Source organism: Pongo pygmaeus, chromosome 12 (assembly GCF_028885625.2).
Source record: "Pongo pygmaeus isolate AG05252 chromosome 12, NHGRI_mPonPyg2-v2.0_pri, whole genome shotgun sequence".
Lineage (NCBI taxonomy): Eukaryota > Metazoa > Chordata > Mammalia > Primates > Hominidae > Pongo > Pongo pygmaeus.
The window spans coordinates 110,735,076-110,750,508 of record NC_072385.2 but is presented as its reverse complement, the minus strand read 5'-3'; the positions used below and the strand labels follow the sequence as shown (position 1 = coordinate 110,750,508).

The 15,433-nt window shown below is 40.5% G+C and overlaps 1 long non-coding RNA gene across 1 annotated transcript in view; it reads right to left on the bottom strand.

Annotated features, from left to right (window-relative positions):
* LOC129030306 (uncharacterized) overlaps positions 1-7,731 on the bottom strand; it is a 180,332-nt gene extending 172,601 nt beyond the window's left edge. Inside the window, exon 1 of the long non-coding RNA XR_008500613.1 lies at positions 7,611-7,731. This is a non-coding gene — a long non-coding RNA (uncharacterized LOC129030306). The remainder of the gene's footprint in view (positions 1-7,610) is intronic.
* Positions 7,732-15,433: the final 7,702 nt, after the last annotated feature.

The window sequence follows — 15,433 nt, the reverse complement described above, 5'->3', positions numbered from 1 at the left end:
GGAAGATACTGGGTTGTGGTATGATGTGACCAGGCCTACGTGGGGACCAGGTACTGGCTCTCAAATCTCCATGTGCCCATTTAGAACTGGAGACTGACCCCAGGCTGATGATAAAGGAAGGGTGCTAGGGAAGTTCTTGCTACCTGTCTGTTCATAGGAGGGTCTGTAGAAATCCAGATTGACCAGGGTCTCAGGTTCAGAGACACACAGAAACCAGGCAGGTCATGCAAATTAGTGAAATGGGCTGGGACAGAATCTTCCTTGGCCACCTGGAGAATAGCACCTTGACTCAAGGGCAGCCACTTCTCAGCTCTAGCATCAGAATGTTGTTAGACAGGAATGCGCATCCTGTGTTGCCAGACAAACCACACTTTCAAGAGATACAGAAAATCCACTTTGTTTTATGTTTTCAAGTAACTCAACAATTTTATAACACTGTACAGGCCAGATCAGAACCTTAGACTGTCAGTAGGCAAACTTGGCCCAAAGAACATTAAATTCATGTTCTTTATCATTGCCAGGCATCTTTCCAGTATCTGTTCGGACTAATAAATTATTTCTCCAGTAAAATTAAGTAAATAATTCTGCCTCTCTGGAGCTTGGTGTCTCCTGTGTAGAACATATTTAATCCCTGACTACAATTCCAGATGTTTCTTTGGAGATTCATTCAGATATTCAAAGTGTCCTAAACACTAGAGAGACAAAGCTGATAGTCAAGATCTTCGCTCATATTCTACAGAAACAGTGAGGAGAGAGGGATAAAATATATATACTTATGTATATATGTATATAAACACACTTACACATATATGCACACATACACATGCACATTGCACACACATATGCATTCACATTGTGGATGGATTGGGGTATACATCGTAGGTAAAGCCAACAGGATTTGCACATGGTTTGTATATGGAGAATAAAACAAATTGTAAAAAAGTAAAGGTGGTGCTTAGATCTGTGGCTTTAAAACAGGTGAATGAGGGCTAAGGAATTGGGGCTAAGGAAGTCGGAGAAAGAATCAAGAGCTCTGAATTGAACTTGTCCAGTCTGAGTTGGGTATTAGACATCCAACTGGCAACATCAAGTAGGGCTCTGAAGACCACACTCAAAAAAATAGAAACAAGTTTGATGGCTTCCTCGAGACTACATAAGAAGTCAGTGGAAGTAGATTTAAAAATCTATGAAGATGCTTGTAACATTAGTTGACAATCACCGAAGCTAGTAGCAAAATTGACCTGGGGTCAGAGTTCATACTCTATATCACCAGCATCTCAATCGTGTTATACTAGTAGTTCCAGATAATTTTTTTTTCTGATTTTATGATAAAGTTGTTGGGAATATGCCTCTTTTAACTTTTATGGATCTGTTTAGACATACTACTAAAGAGTTTCTATCCTTCTCTAGAAATAGGCCTGAAGTTTGCTCTTCCTGCTTCTTCATTATAGGCCAAACCCAAGTCCCAGAGAGTGGCTTTGATACCAGGAGTGTAGAACAGGAGCGTGGAGTGGAATGGCCTCTCCAGCCTGCATGCATGCAGACACACACCCTCCTAAGTACATTCTAGGTGAATGCTCACATCTGTGAGTGTCAAGAACTATGCAGTGATCTTTATTAATTAAAATTATTACTATACTATGAAAAATGGTTCATTACCTCTGGCATTGTAACCATGCCTACCTACCTTTTTTTTTTTTTTTTCTCCTAATAGAGCTCAAGGGTTTACAGGAACTGTAGTACTCCTTGCAATAGCTGCGATTTTTGACAGGGTGCACACTTGCCACCTCCTCCTAATTAACTGAGCCCTTTTGCCCCCTAAGCTACCTTGTCAGTGTCTAGTGGTTCCTCAGCACTCCTCCCAAAGGACATTGTGGGATGTCAAGTTACCATGAGGAGTAGAGCCTCAAACCCAAACAAAGGCAGACTGGACTTCCAGAATAAATCAAACCCCAGTTAGAGTAGAAGTTGTTCTTATGTCAAATGGGTGGTGAATACTGGGGACCATTTAGACCAGTTGTCACTGACTACAGAAAAAATAAGAATAGAAAAAGACCTAGATACTTCTTCTACTTTATGAAACTATCCCCCTCCTTCCCCAGAGAATGGGCCTTGCCTTCATAGAAAAGGGCAAAGGGAGTGCCTTGGTCTCTGCTGTGCTGAAGAACTGGTTCAAACCACTGCTCAAAGTCAGAGAGAAAATAACTTGCTTTATCAAACCTTCCTAGCCAAAAATCAGCCTATTCAGATTAATATGCCTCTCGGTATTGCTTTCCAAATGTTAGGAGCAATGACCTGGAAAAATGAAAATCTTTATTTAAGAATGTTGATGTCTGCATCTATATGGCTGGATCTTTAGCTGTCAGAAGAATGAAACAACCATTGGTTGGAGTTAAATAATCTTCCACCGTTCAGATATGAAACGTGCTATTGCCTCAGTGAATGCTTCTAGAGAGTAGAGTTGTAAAGTATGAATGTCTGTTTAGGATGTAGAGTCACAAGGGGATGTCACTGCCATTCTAACATTGGAAGAAGCCAAATAGGCTACAAAATTACAGTTTTTAAGCCCATTAGAGAGCCAAGGATGTCAACAAACCTAAATGAGTTAAATTCCAGAAAGCAACGAGCCCTTTCTTGGAGAGTACAGACCTACAGCTGCTGTCATCCCTAGTGGGGTGGTAAAAGAAGGAGCACAAACCAAAGAATTTTATAAGCCTCCCATGGCCATGTGTGAGCTGGTAAAGATGAGAGGTCCATGGGATCCCTTTCACAGAACAACTCGGTATCCAGCCCCCAAACATTTCCCATAGACCTAGACCAAGTGTATGGGAGCAGTGTATTAAAGATTGGGGCAGGGCAGAGACCTGAAAGATATCTCCCCTCCCAAGGCACGTGAGGCCCTCTCTAAGTGCAACACACTGAGACACATTGCAGGTGGGGAGGGGCAGGGAAAAAGAACTGTGAAAATCTCCCTGAGACACCATAGACTTGCATCCAGTGATCAGAACAGCCGACTAAAGCAGGGACCGAGTAGGCAGGGGAAACCCCCTTAAAACTGTGAAGGTCTTCACATAGTGTCCTGCGGTAGCCATCCAAAGGCCAGGAGTGGGGTAGCCTGATGGAAAGAAACTTCCCAAGGAATAGAAAGCCAGGGGTGGGACTGGAAAAAAAATACAAAATTTTTCAGTGACCCAAAAAGTTGGTGATAGGGTTGGAAAATGGAGTTTCTCATTGTTCAGAAACCTATAAGGCTTAAAGAGATCTCCAAATCTCACCTCCTCTCAGATTGCAAGCCCTGCTGGAGGGAGAGTCTTGATGACACCCTCAAAACATTTAAAGCTAGAAGGGAACTAAATCTGACCAAAGCTGCAACAAAGCCAAGGCTCAGCTCAACTCCATATGGGATTAACTCATCCTTCCGCAGTACCAGCCTTGCAGGAAAAGGGGTGTGCCCCTTTTGGGGATAAAGTTTATTTCTACCCCTTCAGTCCTTTTATATGTATGTTTTTGCACACAGTAAAAAAAAATTAGGAGATACACAAAGAACCGCGAAAGTTTTACCATGGTCGAAGAAAAGAGCCATGAAATCAGATCCAGAGAAGGTCCAGTTGTTGGATTTATCATACAGGGATTTTGGGGGAAAAAAATATGATAAATACATTAAAGGATCCAAAAAATTGTGGACAATATGTGAAAAGATGGGGAATTTGTCTAGGGAGAGGGAAACTATAAAAGAGAACAAAATAGAAATGCTAAAAAAAAAAAAATAAAAGAACTACAATCTCAGAAATGGATAGTTCATTTGACAGAGTTACAAACTAGATATAGTCCAAAAGAGGATTTGTCAACTAGAAAACAGGAAATTATCCAAATTAAAATAGGTAGAGAGAAGACTGGAGAGAAAAAAGGAAACAGAGCATCTGAGATCTCTGAAACAATATCAGATGGTTTAACATATATGAAGTCAAAGTCCCAGAAAAAAAGATAGAATGAAGCAAAGGGAATATTTGAAAAGATGATGGCCAAGAATTCTACATCAACTGAAAGATTCAGAAAATCTCAATAAACCACAAGCAGGGGCAAAACAAACCAAACCATCACTTTGGCAACCAGTCAAACTGCCGAAAATCAAAGGAAAGACATAGATCCATGATATTCATACATGACAAAGAATGGCTGACTTCGTTAGAAACAGTGGAGTCCAGAAAACAATTTAATGAGATGTTTAATTAGACAAAAGTATTATAAATCATGCTGGCCTTGAATTCTTTATCCAGCAAAATATCCTTGCAAAAATGAGGGTAGGATACAGACTTTTCCAGATAAACAAAATCTGAATTTTTTGCCAACAGATTTGCACTATAAGAAATATTAAAAGAAGTATTTCAGGCTGCAGGAAATGATACCAGATGGAAACTTGGATCTTTACAGAAGAATAAAGAAGACCATAAAAGCTTTAAAACATGTGTAAATACTTTTCAGAGTTTTTTCCTTTATTCTCTGTCTCTCATTTCTTTCTTTTTCTTTCTTCCCCTCTAAATCTATCCATAGACACACACACACACACACACACACGCACACACACACTTTTAACAACCTACAGACCATATAAAGCAAAAATTTAAAAAACATATTATGGAATTAATACCATATGTAGAAGTAAAAAACATAGAAGAACAAAGTGTAGGAAGGGTAAATGGAATTTTACTGTATAAATTTCTTACATTATTCATGAAATAATATTACAGGTTGAGTACCCCTTATTTGAAATGTCTACGACCAGAAATGTTTGGGATTTCAGATTTTTTTTGGATTTGGGAATATTTGCATATAAATAATAAGATATCTTGGGGATGGGACCCAAGTCTAAACACAAAAGTTCATTTACGTTTCATACACACCTTATATACATAGCCTGAAGGTGATTTTTATGCAATATTTTAAATAATCTTGTGCAGGAAACAAACTTTTGACTCATATTAACTGAGACCTAAAAAATGACAGCAAGTGTGTAATTTTCTATTTGTGGCATCAAGTCAGCACTCAAAAAGTGTTGGATTTTGAAGCATTTCAGATTTCAGATTTTCGGATCGGGGTGCTCAACATGTAGTGCATAATTTCCAGAAGAGTTGGGGTTGAACCATCCATAATTTTTAACGGGCAAAAATGGCACCATGGGAGTGGAAGACTGTGATAAGTTAAAGATGAATAGTGTCATCACTACAACAATCATTTTAAAAATAGTACAAATAGGTATAACAAAAAGATCAATAGTAAAGGTACAATGGAATACTAAAAATGCTTCATTCACACAAAACAAGGAAGAATGAATAAAGGAGAAAAAGATAAAAAGACACAAAAGACAGAATGGAAAATACAAAATAATAACATGATGTTAGACTTAAAAGCAATCATATCAGTAAGTATGCATATTAACTAAATGTTCTTTTTAAGAAGCAGAAATTATCAGACTGAATGAAAAGAAAAGCCTTTATGTTGCTTTCAGTAAACATATTTTTAATATAAAGACACAGATAGGTTGAAAGTAAAATGTGGAAAACAATATACTACACAAACATTAAGTATAAGAAAAATAGTGTAGCTATATTAAAGTAGACTTCAAGACACAGAATTCTAGTAGAGATAAAAAAGGACATTTTATTATTATAAAAGTTTCAGTCCATTAAAGATATATAAACATCTTAAATGTGTATGCACCTTAAAACAGAGCTTCAAAATATCTGAAGCAAAAAGTGGCTGTGCTAAAAAGATAAATAGACAAATCCACAAAGACAAATGGAGACTTTAAATTCTCTTCTCTCAATAGTTGATAGAACAAGTTGACAAAAAAAAAAGCAGAGAGCAGATAGAAGATCTGCACAACTCAGTCAACCAGCTTCATGGAATTGACATTTATAAAACAGACCAAAAACTGTGAAATATACATTTTTTTTGCAAGTGCACAGAAAATGTCCCAAAAAACCATATGCTAGGCCATTAGAAAGTCTCAATAAATTTCAAAAGACCAATAACATAAAGAGTATATTCTCTGGTGACAACAGCATTAAATTAGATACTAATCTCAATAGCACACCAAAAAAACTCCCCAATATTTGGAAATTAAACATACTGCTAAATAGTCTAGAGATCAAAGAATAAATTACAAAAGAAAGCACAGAATATTTTCAGTGGAATGTTAACGATTTCAAATTGTGTAGGCTATACCTAAAGCAGTGCTTACAGGGAAATGTATAGCTTGAGAAGCCTGTCTCAGGAAACAGGAAACACATTAGAGCAATGATCTAAACCACCACCTTAAGAGGCTAAAAAAATAAAAAATAAAAAATAAAAAATAAGAATATAAGTGACATAAAAAAAAAAGAGGCTAAGAAATGAAGAGTAAATTAAACCCAGAGTAGGTACAAGAAATAAGATAATAAATAAGAAGACAAATGAATGCAATGGAAAGAGACAACCAATAAAGACAATCAGCAAAGTCAAGTTGTTTTTTGGAAAAACTTAATAATGTTGATAATCTCCTCAGTTTGAATGATCAAGAAATAAAGGAGAAAGTAAACCACAAATTGCCAGTATCAGAAGTAAAATAAGGAAGATCTTCAGAGATCCTATAGACAAATATAATAAAAGGAGCAACTTTATGCCTCCAAATTTGACTTAGATAAAAGAGAAACATTTGTTGAAAGCTCAACCTAAAATGTACACAAGAAGAATTTTAAAATATAAACAGCCCCATATCTATGAAACAAACTGATTTGTCATTAAAACTATGAATTTTATTAAACACTAAGGAGGAAGGAGTGCCAAACTTAACACAAACACTTCCAGAAAATAAAGGAAGAAGGAAAAAATCCCACCTTGCTTGATAAAGCCAGCATGACCCTGATATCAAAATCATTTGGTATCAGTTTTTACCATGTGTATTTTTCCAACTGCTTTACCTAAACTAACCCTATCTAATACTCACAATAGCCCTAAACTGTAAATATTTATTATTATCCCTATTTTACAGATGAGAAAACAGAGGCACAGAGAGGTTAGAAACTTGCCCAAGGACCCACAGCTAGTAAGCAGCGGGACCACAAGACTAATACAAGCCGACTGTTTCTCAAGTCTACTTCCTAAGCACCACACTATACTTTCTCCTTAATACTAAATTAGATCAAAACAGTGAGTGTCTGCAGCACAACGCTTGGGACAGCATGAACTTATTAAAGAAACTGAACGTCCGGTGGGAAGCTAGAAATACAAAACTGAAGCTCAAACTGGACCTACACATCGCAGCTGAGGACCTGTAAGCATTCCACTTCAGTTCTTGAATATGAATTCATTTGACCCAGTGCATAGCTGTGTGCACACCCATGTACACTCATGTGTGCAAGAGTCCCAGTGAGGCAGTTTACAATTTGAAAATGCAAGCCTACCACACTGGATAAGGAAACGGAAGACAACTGTCCTTATCTCTCTCTCTCCAGCCCTCCCTGATCCCTGCAGTCCTTGCCAATGCACTAAAAGACTTGTCACACGATAATGAAAAACTGAAATGTGACGGATTCAATTACAATTTATATTTTCACTTAACAATCAATTACCTTCCCCTTATTGGTGGAACATCATTAAGCGATGATACCAGCTCTGGAGAGAAATCCTCTTGGGGAGGGGAGCACCTAGCCCAGAGAGAGTTGAACAGGGTTTTGAGTCTCCCAGGAATCTGGGGAGAGGGAAGAGAGGCACGGAGCAGGAATAGTGGAAGGATTGACTTCCTGGGGCTGCCCAGGGGTGAGAAAAGAGGTGTTCTCTGCCTGTCTGTGCCAAGAAAGAAGGGGTTAGGGAATCCCCACCTTTCTCTGGACCCTCTTCGTCTACCTGTGGGGGCGTCCCTGGGATCTAAAATAAACAAGAAAGTTGAAGCTCCCCCTTGCATGTCACCCAGAGCCCCGGATCCTGAAGTTAAACATTTGCAAAGCGGGGGTGAGCAAGATAGACTTGCTGAGGACCCAGCAAGGGTGCACTAGGGCACAGGCAGCCTCCCCTAAGATCCTTCAAGAGGTTGGGGGAGGCTCCATGTTTACTTGCTCCCCAGGTGGGCTTTGTAGAACTTAAGAGGCTCTCTGAGGCTCTGCCTCTTGGAAACAGCAGCGATAAGCCCTGCACAGATGGAGCAGCCTCCAGACAGCAGCCGCCTGGGAGGATGAAAATTGAAATCCCAGCTTTCCTTCAGGAAGATGGAAAGAAGGGAGGGAATCCCAATGCAGTTCTCCAACTCTCTCGCTTTCTCTCTCTCTCTCTTCTCCACAAGGGGGCGCACAGCCTGAAGCATCTTCCCTTCTAACAACCCCCCAATTTTGCGTTTTCAAGCACGCAAATCTGACTATGTCATTTACGCTTAAAACCTCTCATTGCTATAAAATAAAGCCTAAATTATTTAGCATGGCATTTGAAGGGGATCAGAATATGCCACCCTGAAATATGCCCCTTTGGCATGTGGATTATTTTGAGCTGAAGGCAATTGAGAATCAACAGATGGAGGAAGAGTTCTCTGACCCCCGAATCTGCCTAAAAGCAGGGACAAATTTTCCTTTGTGAAGGTGACTCTGACCCTGCACTAGGAAGGGAGAGCAGAGTGACTCTTATCACCAGAGACGGGAGTCAATACCAAGATGAGTTTGCATAACAGACCTTACTAAAATAACCATTGTCTTCCATTAGTTCCCCCATGTATTTCCTAGTCACTTCCCCACAATTTGTCATCCCTTCAAAGCCCAAATTCTCTTTCCTTTGTTAAAATGGTATATAAACCCCTGAGTCTAACTGCCTCTTTGAGTTTCGCTGATTTTTTTCTGTGGACTCATGTTCACATAAATATAAATCAAAATTTTGTGCCTTTTCGCCTGTTCATCTGTCTTTTGTCAGGCATGCAGGTTTAGTAACTGAACCTAAGAGGGTAGAAGAAAAGTTTTTCCTCCCTGACACATTCAAAGTCCTTCTCAATCTTGCTTCTGTCTCACACACCTTCCAGGCCTCCTAAACTTGACCCCATTCTTTAACCATTAAGTGCCTCCTGGAATTTACAAACATTTTTTGCATTTTCCCATCTTCTCCACTTGACCTATTAAGCTTTTGAAGTTCCTTTAAATATTTCCCTCTCCTGAAGCCTTCCTTCAATGTCCCCAAGAGATTGATGCCTGCTTTACCTTGTTCTCAAGGCACTTTTATAATCCCACACCATTATAATAATTATGGCATAATGAATGTTCATTCGTTTGTTTATATCCTCTCTTCACAATGTTCACATTCTTTGTTTCATTAATTCCAAGTTGAAAAGTACACAGTAAAGAAAGAAAGCCTGAGAGCAGTAAGTTCTACTTCTATCCAGCTGTTTGCTCGGACAAATTGCTTATCAATTCAGCACCTCAGTTTCATCATCTGTAAGATGGGATTGCTATAACCTATCTCTTCAGTTGTAGCTGCATGAAATGGGTTGCCGCATGAAAACCCCTTGGCTCAAATCCTGACTCACAGTAAGCGTTCAATAAATGCTGGTTATTAGCTATTTGATTTTTTGTTTACTTGGAATTTCATGAGAGTGTCCATTAAATCTTAATGATCTTTGTACGCAACGTCAAAAAAGCTATCACAGAGCTTGGTGTTTCATAAGCTCTCGAAAGAAAAACAAGATGTGTACCGAATGAATGAGCAGTCACTATGTACAGATATTGTGAAAACAGTCACTGCTGGTATTCGGAACTGCAAATACATAGTTTTGTGTAACATTTCAACTGCTGATCCTGTCAAATGTGCTTACATGGAAGTATTGTGAAAACATTTTAAGGGCTGATACTGTCAAATGCATTGAGGAACCACTGTGAATGTTGACATTGTCAAATGGGGTGTCAAACATGGTTATATGAAAACAACGTAACAGCAGCATATGTGACATATAGATTTATATTAAAGATATTGTACCAAAGAGCAAGGTTAAAGCACAGCACAGTCCCAGTAAAATTCAAAGTCCTACCTTTCAGCTCATTATGTTAAAACTACAATGGATCCAGAAATTAGGCACATATTAATTCTTTTCAAAACACTATGTTATTCTTGTGGGGGGAGGAGCGTAAAATTTAGAATTAAGGGCTCCTAACTTAAGATTTCCCTAGGAGGAGTGGCAAAGGTGTCCCTCCTGCCGCACAGTGAGGCTTCTGCATACCTTTTAGTCTAACTTCATGGAGCTGGGGACTGCTGTGTGAGCAATGAGGTAGGATGGCCTAGGTGCTCAGATGGCAATCTGGGTCTTTGGTCATAAAGGCTGGAGTCTGCCATTACTCAGACAAGCCCCGGTAAGGGTTAGCAATGAGATGCCCTCTGTCCCTTTGCATAGGGGTTCTGATCTGGCAGTGACAGTGGGGTTCCTCTAGGATGGCCTGGATGACATAACCCAACCCATGCCTCACCCAGAGCTCCACTGTGATGCCATCCTAATTTCCAGGACCCTGGAATTGGCTTTCACCCATTATATTATTTTCTCTTTCTCAAAGGTAGCCATTGTTTTCCAGCTCAAAATCAAAATAAACACAAAAGGCAAAAAAAAATCCTTTTCTTTACATTGCATTAACTTGTCTATTGTATCCAGGAGAGAAAAATTATAGTTCTCTTTTACATCTACTAGTCACGTCATATATGAAATCAAGTGTTCAGGTTAGGAAAGGGAATCATAGAATTACCTAAAATTTTTGGCATCAAGAATCACAAAATGTTTTTCCTCTGTTTATATCCTCTGTTTACAATGTTCACATTCTCTGTTTCATTAATTCCAAGCCTGGGAATTAACTCGTAGAAAATTATCCCTGATGTGGCAAAAATTCCAGAGATTTTCATCAGAGCATCATTTAAAATAGGAAAAACGTTATATAAGCTGGACAGAACAAATATGTAACAACGATAGATTAGGTAAATTAAGAACAAATGGTGTAATGTGATATGGTGTGTGTCTATTGAAATGGGGTTTGAAAAAAGGTCTTGATATCAGAAAATATTTATAACATCAGTGAAAACCAGGAACACAAATTTTACACAAAATGAGTATGTTCGTGTATTTGCATCAGTGATATAAAACAATACAATGGTCCTACCTGGGTACTGCCATTAAGTAAGATTTTTAGGGTCTCTTCTATGTGTTTTCTGTATTTTCTAAGTTTTCTACAACATTTCTTCTTGATGCTAATATGCATCCTTGCATACTATTGGTGCATTTAATGCAGTGTTTCTTTTTTTTCTCCCTCTCACCCCAATTACTGTTAAATTGATGGTGTGTCTTAAGTCAACTGTATTAGTTTGCTAGGGCAACTGATAAAATGAAGTACAGCAAATTGGGTGGCTTAGACAACAGAAGTTAGAAGCTGGAGGTTGAAGAGCAAGATGTGGGCAGGGCTGTTTTCTCCTGAGGCCTCTGTCCTTGCTTGTCCTCACAAGGCGTTTCCTCTGGGCATGCACATCCCTGGGGTCCCTTCTTCTTATAAAGACACCAGTCCTATTGGATCAGGGCCCCACCCTGATGACCTTGCCTCACCTTAATTACCTCTTTAAAGTCCTATCTCCAAATACTGTCATGTTAGGGGTTACGGTTTCAATGTATGAATTGGGGGGAAACACAATTCTGTCCATAATATCAATGGGGTCTTAGAATCAAGAAAATGCAGCATAACTTTCACAATCCATGAAAAGAATGAGCATTTATTGAAGGAAACAAGAGCCATCACCACGCCTCCTCCTATGGCTGGGATGCTATGGCAGTCAGCTGACCCATCGCTGACCATTGCAGAGGCCAGGACGAACCATCAGGTGAGAGGTTAGACCTGGAATCCCTCTTCATCAACACGCCTCCCCCAGTTCCCCAGTTCAAAAATGGCTCCACCATATTCTTCCCTATCGTCTCAACAATAACGTGACACCCCTTCTGCATGCCCACTCTGACAACTCTCACAGGGCACTCAGGGCCCATATTTTGGCCCAGACCATAATGAGTCTTATATTATAATTTAACACTTACTGAATAAATCTTTTATCTCTAACCACAGAGTGAAATTCTCCTAGCTCACTCCTATTCCTCCTCAACCAGCTGCTATTTTGGAAAATATTCTTTTAATTATTCCCCATCCCAAAGCAAGTCTAGAATAGGTGCTCCCTTCTGAGCTCTCAGGGCCACTGTCAGTTTTGCTTTACCCATTTATTGGTCTATCAACCTTACACATATGCATGTGCACTCACACACAAACACACACACACACACAAACACAACATACACACAAACACAAACACACACACACACACACACACACGGTGTGAGCCCCTCAGTGCTAGAAATTCTGTCTTAGCCAACTGTCCACCTTCATGGCCCAATACAGTCACGTATTAGCTATGTGTCCTTGGGCAAATTACTTAATACTTAACCTCTATGCCTCAGTTTCCTTCTCTGTAAGTAGGGATGATGCCATTATCTACCTCATAGGATTGCTGTGAAAGCTAAATGAGATGGTGAAATTGAGAAAGTGCTGGCTCAGAGTCAGTGCTCGAATGTGACTGATGATGATTATGACGACCATGGTGCCATACTCAGAGCATGTCAAGAGGAGGGAAGGAAGCTTCATCTGAGCAAGGGGAAAGTAGCCTCCACCTTTTCCCTCTTCTGTGAGACCTACCACAGATCTATGTACTAGAGTCATTTCTCAAACAGGACTTAAAGTAAATGAATGATTTGGGCTTCATCTTACCTGGGGACCTTGGGTTTTGTCATGACAAACAGCAGGTGGGCTCTTAAGAGTTTAACCATCATTGATCATGGCTGGGAAGAAGAGATGGATAAATGTCCTGTATTCAATACGGAAAGTCAACCCTGTTCAACCCCAAATACTTGAACCTAAATAGTTCCTTCTCAGCTCCTTGTCCTGATCAATGAGTGTCCTGCAAATATCCAAGCATTTCCTTCTTCTGTGCAGTGCACCCTGCCTGTGACAGGCCATCATGGGGCACCCCACCACACCTCCAGGAATATCCCTGTCCCACTGTGAACGGCGTAAGTCAGGACCACGGCAGAAAAGCACTACAAGGGGCAACAAAAGCCACCTAATCTGACTCTGAAACTTCACCTCTGAGAATGTATCTTCATAACATTATTGAAAAGGAGGAAGCTCCATGTGTATGAAGATATTCACCGCACTAACATCTATAATTTTGAAGATACTAATAACCATACAAGAAAAGTTCAGTGTGCCCTAGCATTTACAATAGAATATTCTATCATTATGAAGAGAAGTAACTGGAAGTCTGCACTTACAGCTAAAGGAGAGACCAAAATTGTGTCTGCACTATGATTACAGTCATGTGAAAATATGTATTCTGTGGCCAAAACAGAAAGTATGCCAAGTATCCAGTTATTCTTTTAGGAAGGAAGGGAATTGGGGGATTAGGAAGTGTCTTCCAACACTAAAAAAGAAAAAAATCTCAGTGTTTTTATAGGAAGGGGTATAGGCTAAGATCTGCTTCACAGGTGGTTCCCAGATATTTGGGAATGCTTCCTAACACAAGGGGGTTTTGCACTTGGGCAGCCCCTGTTGACTGTCACTGTTCTAAATATTCCATAAAATCCCCAGGCAAAAAGTGCTTCCCAGGAACATTATCCTGCATGGATGGGACTCCTGTCATTGGTGGCTGCCTATTCCTTCTTCAGAGCTTTCCCAATTTTAAGAGACTTCTGAAATCTTTCCTTTTGTTTCCTCCTTGTTTTGTATACTTGAATTATTAATTTAACTAATCAATTGGTGCTCACTAAATGTTTTTGAAGAGCTTCTCCACTTGTTTCTATGACTTGGGTGACATTCAATTCTGCACTCCAATGGGACACACTCCAAGGGTTCAATGCCATCCCCTCAAACAAGGCACCCCCCGAAGCGCTGCCAGGGCCTGCCAGTTCACTCACAGTCCAGGTCAGAGCAGGGCTGGCTGGAGCCCTAATATTTTTCAGATTTTCGTTCCATTTCAATAATGTTCTAAAAATGTGTCTCAACACAGTGGGATATAAACATGAGTTTTTTTCGATTCACTGCCTTTAATCAAGCCTCATCTAATCACCCATTCCCATCTCTTAATAGCACCTTCATCAAATTTCATAACTTTCTGATCACTTTGGGTTATTAAAAGTCAGATATGTTTAAAACTTCAATCTCAGACTTAATTTAAATCGTTCTGCTCCCTTCCCCCAGCCCCCAGCAAGGCTGACAGGGACCCTGACTGCTTGGAGTGAAGAACTCTGGACCCTTAGTCCTCTCAACCCTTAAAGGCTTGGCTTCTCTGGAGCTCAGGGTGGAAAGAGCATGGAACAGGAATGCAAGCTTGGTAGTTATCTCTGCTGTTGGCCTCAACTCTCACCAACAAGCCTCCATCCGGGGCTGCTCCCCTACCCTGCACACTCCTCTGAGATGGGAGGTCCAACTCCAGCTCTTACCTCTCCGTGTACCTTGGCACACTGCAGTCTCCTACTGCTGGGGCCCACCACCCACACAGCAGCAGATGCCAAAACAGGCAGGGCATCTCAAGCCCACCCACCTTCCACATTGTCCACTGGACCCATGGAAAACTCATGTCCTCTTAAAACACTGAAATGCAGACACGCAGGCTTGTCTCTGGTCACACTGTGTTCATGCTGCCCTCTCTCCCTCCTTGTCTCTCCTCCTGCTCCTCCAAGCATAGGGCCAGACCAGAAGGTTGGTGATCTAAGCAGACATTTAATTCACAAGTTAGAATATGAGCTTCTTCTTCTAGTTATAGGCACCCTCAATTCTCTTGAGCCCCTCCTTTGACTTGGGGGATTAGAAGTGAATGGAAGGGCGAGAGGTTTGCCTCTCATAATGAACCCCATGCTGCAATGACTTTAGCTCACACTTTCTCTCCCCTCCAATCCCTTCTCATATACACACTGGGAGGGACCCGGGGCAGAGCTGGTGGCAGCAAGGCTAGTGCTGTATGCAAGTGCTGGCAGTTCCCTCTAGCTTGCACAGGACTTACCATCTCTTTGTCCTCGATTTCAGCCCCACTGACCAATTCTAGATCAACAGGAAAATCCACTCAAGTTCTTATTTCAGATGTGAGTTTAGATGTGGGTCCATATCGGCCTCCTCTTTCTTTTGAGCTTAGTTCACATTTGAGAAAAGGATAAAATCAGGTTTCACCTGGCTCTGGCTTTAGTTAAAGAGTGAAGATCAAAGACCGGCTAAACATAAAACAGGGCTGAGCTGAGCCAGCTGGAGGGCCCAGCTGCAGAGGGTGGGTACTGCATGGGTCGGGTGGGGAGTGAGAGAAACACCAGAAGAGCTCCCGTCCATGGACCCACCCGGCATGTGGACTCACCAAGAGATCTCCAGGG